Here is a 7,213-nt window from a genome sequence, read left to right on the forward strand (position 1 = left end):
CTTACTCTTTGCACTGAAAACTGCCAAGTGGTCAATTTCCTTCTGCAGACAACTTGCTGGAGTACAGGGAAAAGAGGGAGGGAAGGAAAGCAGCTTGCGTCCTAGTATAGAACTTGTTGACATAGAAAATTCTAGAAGAGGTCATCAGACCAGAACATATCCCCCACACCACTCTCACTGGGACCCACCCTTCTCTCCTTCCATCCCTGGCCACAGAGAACTGTTTCCCTTCTATCTGGAGCTCTGCGTTTCTTGGCTTTTCCAACACAGTGTTTCACCATCTTCTTGGCTGTATCCACATCTGACTGATCTTTTCTCCTTGGGTTTTTCCAAAATCCCACCCATACAAAGAAATTCTGTGTAGTATAATGAAATGAATTTGGGGGTGATGCCCAAGAGCAATGGGCTGGAAGTGCTACAGTGCTGGCAGCACGTAAAAATGAACAGCAGTTTTCAAAACGCCCCTCACCCAGGTAGTCCTGCTAGTTCAAATGAGGACTCTGTGTGAATTAGAACAAAAGGTTATCTTCCTTGAGAACTTTACTATCATCTGCTGAGAAACTGTTTTAATAACTACATGGCCAGGAGGTTGATTATCTCCCCCTGGAGGTAGTTGTGCAGTGCACGTTAATACAACTGCATGTAGCAGCTATGCTGTCACTGGGAGCTTCTCAGTGGCCATCGCTTTTACTTAGGGCTCAGTCTTCTTGCATCTTCATGCCTTGTTTCTCCCTCTCTTTCCCCAACCCTGTTTCTTCCATTAATCTCCTTTAGGTTCTTTCTATTCTAGGTCCCCTTACTTTCTTCCTTTTACGATTCCTTGGAGAAATTTATAAATCTTTCTTATGCACTAACAGCACATAAAATTCTTACTTTATTTTAGTGTTTTATTTCTACTTCTTTCTCCTGCCCATCCCACCCAAATCCAATGGTTACTGAAATGGCCCATTGTGGTATTGTGCAAACAATTCCCTGAGGATTTCTGCTTCCAATTTTTTACCCTAACTTTCTGTCCCCTCCATTCCACATTATAATAAGAGGAAAAAAGGACTTTTTTTAGTCTCTGTTGTAATCCACATAGTACGTCCTACATCTTTAACAATGTTCATTTTATGAACCTGGCATATAGTGGATGTCCATTAAATACTTGCGATAGTAGAATGCATAATTCTATGTAGTTTTGTTTTCAAGATAAACTGGATTGTGACCCAGTATCAGGATTCATGGTGTGTGCTTAGCAAAGTGCCCAGCTGAGAGTGGATCCTCAAAAGATATTTGTCAATGAAATTTGTTAATTTGCTATCTGTTATTAACAGATTTGTAATTAACAAAAAAAAAATTTGTAAATTTGTTAAATGAATATCCATCAACAAAATAATCTGTTTTCCACCCAAGCCCGTGGAATCTGTGGAGCTAACCACCAGGATGTTAAAGAACAACAGTGCAGGGGTTCAGGGTCATTTCAGTTCTCCAGGTTATCATGGTCAGTTAATTCATTAATGGGATGAAATTATTTAGAGTGGAAGCAACTCCAGAGCATGTTAGTCTCTCCCATGGATACATCAAATGGTGAAAGTAATCTCAGGAACATTGTTTTCCTATCTTCTCAGAATCCTATGAAATAGATACTACCTGCCCCTCCCCCCATCACACCCCTTACAGATGAGGAAACTAAGGCCCAGAGAGATTTAAGCAACCTGACCAGGCCCTCACAACCACTAAATGATGGAACAAGAACTTGAATATAAATCAACTATGTCAAGTCTTCTACATTTTCCACTACATTATAGCTTCCCTGGTTCAGAAGCAGAACACCGTAACTCCAAGAAAGTTCTCTTTCCAATGTAGATGTTTAAAAAATATGTTCTCTTGCAAAAGCATAAAACACATTACTCGATACCGGTACAAGTCTTCAGTCTAGAATCCAGACCATCAAGTGTGCAGTGCGGCATACTTTGAAAGAGACCTCATAAAAACACAAAGTTGGAATTGTCTCTGAGGACTTGAGCTAAGTACTCTGAATCTAGTGGGGAAAATAAAATCTTTTCCCAGAGCTTCATGGGAGTGGAAAGTGAAAGATTGAGAGCTTGTGAGAAATAACAGATACTTTGAAAATGTTTGATTAGAAATAGAAGAATGGTAGAAGGGTTTTTTTTAAAAAACAAAAATAAAAATGGTACCACATTTGGAACATTTTTTAGAATCATGTAATCTAGGGCTGGAAGGGACCAGAAACAGCATCTAAAGATACCTTTCTTTGACAAAAAGTAGTAACAATTTGACTCACAACCAGGATCAGCTACATAATTTGTAGCCCCCCCACCCCAGAGTAAAATGAAGATGTGAGGCCCTTTGCTCAAAACCGATAAAGAATTTCAAGATGCAACCACAGATAATTAAACCTAGGGTGAGACCCTGATGAACATGGGACACTGTATGATTACTGTGTAGGTCACACACATTTGAAGCCAGCCCAGGTCACATTATTATTAATACCACTACTTTACATTTTTTATGATACATTACAGTTTACACAGCCTTTTCAGATATCTAATTTGAGTTGCACAATGACTCCATGAAGAAGAATGAGCTTTGCCTTCATTTTAAAACATTTCCTCACAAGAATGAATTTATCAACCATGACATTCTGGTCGACTAAAATGATCCTATACCCTTTGCATCTTTTTGTTTAATATCATTATTCATTAGCAGTTTCTATTAGATTAAATAAGAAGCAGTTACATTCATTTGTTCGTGGAAATTCATTCAACAAACTCTTTAGTGCCTCCTATGAGCTGAGCACTTTGCTAAGCATTCCAGACATCTAATGTGAACGCTGTCATAATTCAGGGAAGCATATGACTCACCATTCCAAATGTTCTGATGAGCATCCTGAGAATCAGAGAAATAAAGTTAGACGTTCAAGGTCATGGATTAGTTCATGAAATAATTGGGATTAAAATACTGGTTGCCAGACTGTTCTGGGATGTTCTTTTTAAAAACATTCGAGTCTCTGAAATGAGACACAAATGTAAATTTCAACTTGTCTGCCAAGAAGATTAAAGCCAAATAGGAGAGTAAGTCACCCCTGTTCCTTTTCTATCTTTCCTCTCTCTCTCTCCTGCTTCAGGTTCTAATAGTAGAAAGTACAGAGGTATAGAGATGAAAGTTTCATACATTTTAGGAGATTGCCTAGCAAATGAATGAGAAGCACCGATTGCTCACTTAATATGCATGAGCTCGTCCATACTTTGAGGCTGCCCTGCAAGGTGGGCAAAGCCATATAATTATTCCTGGCCAATGGACTACAAACAAAAGTCACATATCTCATTTCCAAGCTGAGGTCACGAAAAGCTTCTTCGTGACTCTCTGACCCTCTCTTCCCCGGGCTCAGTGATCCCAGAGCGCAGGATGATGGAATTATTCACAGGGACTCTCAGGAATGGAAATTCTTTACCTTCTGAGGATGGCTTTAATATTAGACCACAGGATGCCATCTGGAGTCAAAATAGCAGCATATGGCTCCCTGAATCACCACTTGGAAGGCCATGGGTCTTGCAGTGGATTTTATGTGATCAAAATAAGTTCTCAGGTGAAAACTGAGGCTTTGTTCCTACAACATAACCTGCTTAACATAAAATATTCTCATCTGGCTTGGTTCCCCTTCCCCTGTTTTGGACCGTTAGTGTCTGTAATTAACATATGTAAAGACTTTCAAAATTCCTCCTAAGTTGCTTTTTTGTTTCCCTGGAAACTTCTGACATCTGGCCAGTTTCTGCTATTTTCAAAGGTTGAGGCCTTAAACCATTTGATTTTCCATTAAAAACAGGCAAGACCCAAAAGGCTCAAGGACTTGAGAGCATCCAGACCAGGAGATTCAACAATTTCTAGGTCTTTCTAAAAACAAATGATATGTCGGAAAAAAGTGGTTGCACACTAAAATGATAAGCAGATGATCAGCTATCTTACCAACCCAGGTACTTGTTTTCAGGGAAATTTTAAAAGGGAAAATGTTTTAGCTTGTTTTCTTTAGCCAGGGATGGTATAGGAAAAACTGAGCATCCCCAGGCATGACCATAAATCTCACACTTAAACTGTATAAAACAAATAGGTTTGAAAACATGATTACATGACATGTGATCAATCTGTAAGTAGTGAGACTGGCTTATATCTAAAGCATATAGAGGGCATGAGTTTTCCTCGGAAGGCGGCCAACCACAGGCTCAGAGCTTTGGCCAAAGAGATTGCTCCAGAAAGTTAGCATCTATAGCTGCTCTCTTTCCTTGCTCCACATGCTAACTGGACACAATTTGAGTGGGAAGCATTTTAGAATTTGAAGAACTGCCTGTTGCTAGCGATGTTTCCCCAACTATGTAAGTTAACTCTGTAAGCCTCATTTCTCAGCTGTCAGGTGGGGGTAATAACTATGTCTACCTATATGAAGGGTGTGAGGAGTTCATGAGATGTAGAAAGCTCTTAGCTAGTACAGAGGAAGTGCTCACTAAACACCAGGTATTATTCACAAGGACTCTCAGGGATGGAAATTCTTTACCTTCTGAGGATGGCTTTAATGTTGGACCACAGGATGCCATCTGGAGTCAAACCTGGTGGAATAGGCTTACTCCTCCAACTCACCAAACTCAAGGCCACTTAGGCCAACAAGACTGCTTTCCTTTGTCAGTTAATTCCATGGGGTCAAGGTGGCTGGAAGGGAGATAAGCTCTACACCATCTGAATTAGTCCTAGGAAACGAGTTGGGTTTCCAACAGGAAAGAAGGCGTTTGTGGCAGAAGGAGCGGCAGAGCAAATGTGGGAGCTGCTCAGGCAGGTGAAAGGATGTAAAATAGTTTAGCTGGAACAAAGTGAAGGTGAGGCCCGAGACTTGGCTGGGAGGTATTTTGCAGAGCATCTAGAATTCTGCCATGAAATACAGTTACTTTATTCCCTTGGTGGTGGGAGCCTCTCAAAGTGTTCGAGGGATGCAGTCAGGGGCTGCCCTGAAAGCGGAGGATACTGGAGGGGAAGGAGGAAAATAGAGGGTTCCTGAAATGGTTCTGCATTAGGGTGAAGACAGTCAAGGAAGATGGATTTGAGATGGAATTCTCATGACTGGGAAGAGAGTGAATGGGGTTTACCAGGATCACCATGCCTGATGCCTGGGACAATGTTGGTGCCACTTACCCAAACCAGGGAGATACAGGTAAAGATGTGCCCAGTACAGGAAGAAGAGTGGGGAAGGGGGAGAAAAGGGTTTTACTTTGTGACATGCTCACCTTGGGATCACTGTGCATTTGTGTGGGCTGCTCCAGGGTAACTGCGACGTCAAAAATGTCCCTTGTTAAGAAGATAGCACGAGCCAGACTTGGGTGTGGGGAGAAATGGAGTCTGAATACAATGAATTTTATGACTTGCTGCTTTAACACCAACCTAGAACTACCTGTGCTTGGACCTAACTCTTGCACTAGCAATTATTTGTGGCCGCTAATGCGTTGCAGTCCTTGAACTGCTTCCCTGGCCAGGGCAGGTGAAACAGATCTTTATCGCACCACTTGGGCACACAGTTACTAGTAACTATAATTTTTGTACATACACCAAGAACCCAGGTAAGAAGATTTGCCTGCAGGAAGACTAGGGGAAATGGACTGGAAACCTGGTCCAGGAAATGAGGAAAGTTGAAGAAAAGAAGTGAGAGCTACAAGCAGTGGCTATAATTAGATTCCTAAGAGAAAAGGGAACATGGGCTGACTCAACAACTATTAAGCTCCTTTTATATCCCAGGGTATGTGCTGACAATACTAAGATGCATGAACACATCCCTCAGCCCTCGGTCTAGTGGGAGAAAAGTCCAGAATAGATATGTTGATATGTTATAAGAAGGTATGCTGAGTTTTACGGTGAAGGGGAACATAGTTTGTTTGGGCACACACCATTCAACAGGGGGCTTAAGAGTCAGAAAGTTCATTTTAAGTGAGACAACTGAGATTCCAAGAAGCTAAATGAGTTGCCTACAGTCACACAGTGTGATCATGAACTCTGCCTGGGTTACAAGTGACAGAAACCAAATTCAACTAGTTTGGGGGTGAGAAACCCGTAGAGGCTTTGTGATGGAAAAATACAGGATACAAGGGTTGAGCTCGCTTCTTTCCTGGATCCAGATGCCCCGTCTAGATCTGCCTTTGACTCTGCCTTGTTTTGTGTGTTTCACCCTCAGAAAGTCTGTCCTCCATGGGGGGGATGAGGCGGGGTGGCCCCCAGAAGCCACAGGCTCTCACGGTCCTTCCAGCTGATAGCCCATATTGACCCCCAGAGACATTCTGATGGGCCCTGCTCCGTTGCTTTGTACCAATCACTGGATCGAGTGGGATTGTTTGCTCTGATCAGTTGCCTGCCACTATGGCGGGGCAGCTGATACCACGTCACTGGCATCCTAACCAGAATCACCTTCAGCAGGGAGGGACTTTTCCACAGTGAAATATACAAATGCCATCCCCAGAGGAAGGGGAAAAACAAATCCATGCTCATTGCACACACTTGAGCAAGATGCCGAGATGAGCTAAAAGCCCAGGTTGCCGTGAAGTGTCTGTGTCTTTCCCACCATGCAAAGCGCCCTCTCTCTGGATGCTGAGGCCAGGAGGAAGATCGGATGACAGGGCAACTGAAAGGAAAGGCAGTAATCATCTGGGGAGGACAAAATACCCAAGAAGAAGTGAGTAGAAGAAGCAAGAGAAGTAGGATGGTGAGAGAGTGTGGGAAACGAAAGCAAAGACTGAGGGAAAAAAGAGTGGCGGGGTCGGGGGAGCAATCCTGCAGCCTTCAGCACCCGCCTCTGGAATCCTGGCCAGAAGCTGCTGCTGTTTTTCAGAAAGCTTTTTCCCTTCACCCCTGTTAAGCTGGGAGCCAAATGCCCCCATTAATCTTTCAAAAGGCCACTTTGGCTTCTCCTGGCAGAGCCGCGCACATTTGGCTCGGCTCCCTCATATTTGCTCTCCTTCCCAAGAGCATGGGACTTGGCAGACCCCCCAATACTTGTTAGGACTGCAGGGACCAATGGTCGTTACCACGGTGGCTCAGGTTTGCCTGGGGAGATAGTTGTCAGCCTCATGCAGGAAGGATCCTCCTACTGTACACCTAGCCAGGCTGCACTGTACCATATTCTTAATTTCTCAGGCCCTTTACCAGTGTAAGAAACCCAGAGTTCAAAAATAAATCAGAG

The sequence above is a fragment of the Manis javanica genome, chromosome 10, assembly GCF_040802235.1.
Source record: "Manis javanica isolate MJ-LG chromosome 10, MJ_LKY, whole genome shotgun sequence".
Lineage (NCBI taxonomy): Eukaryota > Metazoa > Chordata > Mammalia > Pholidota > Manidae > Manis > Manis javanica.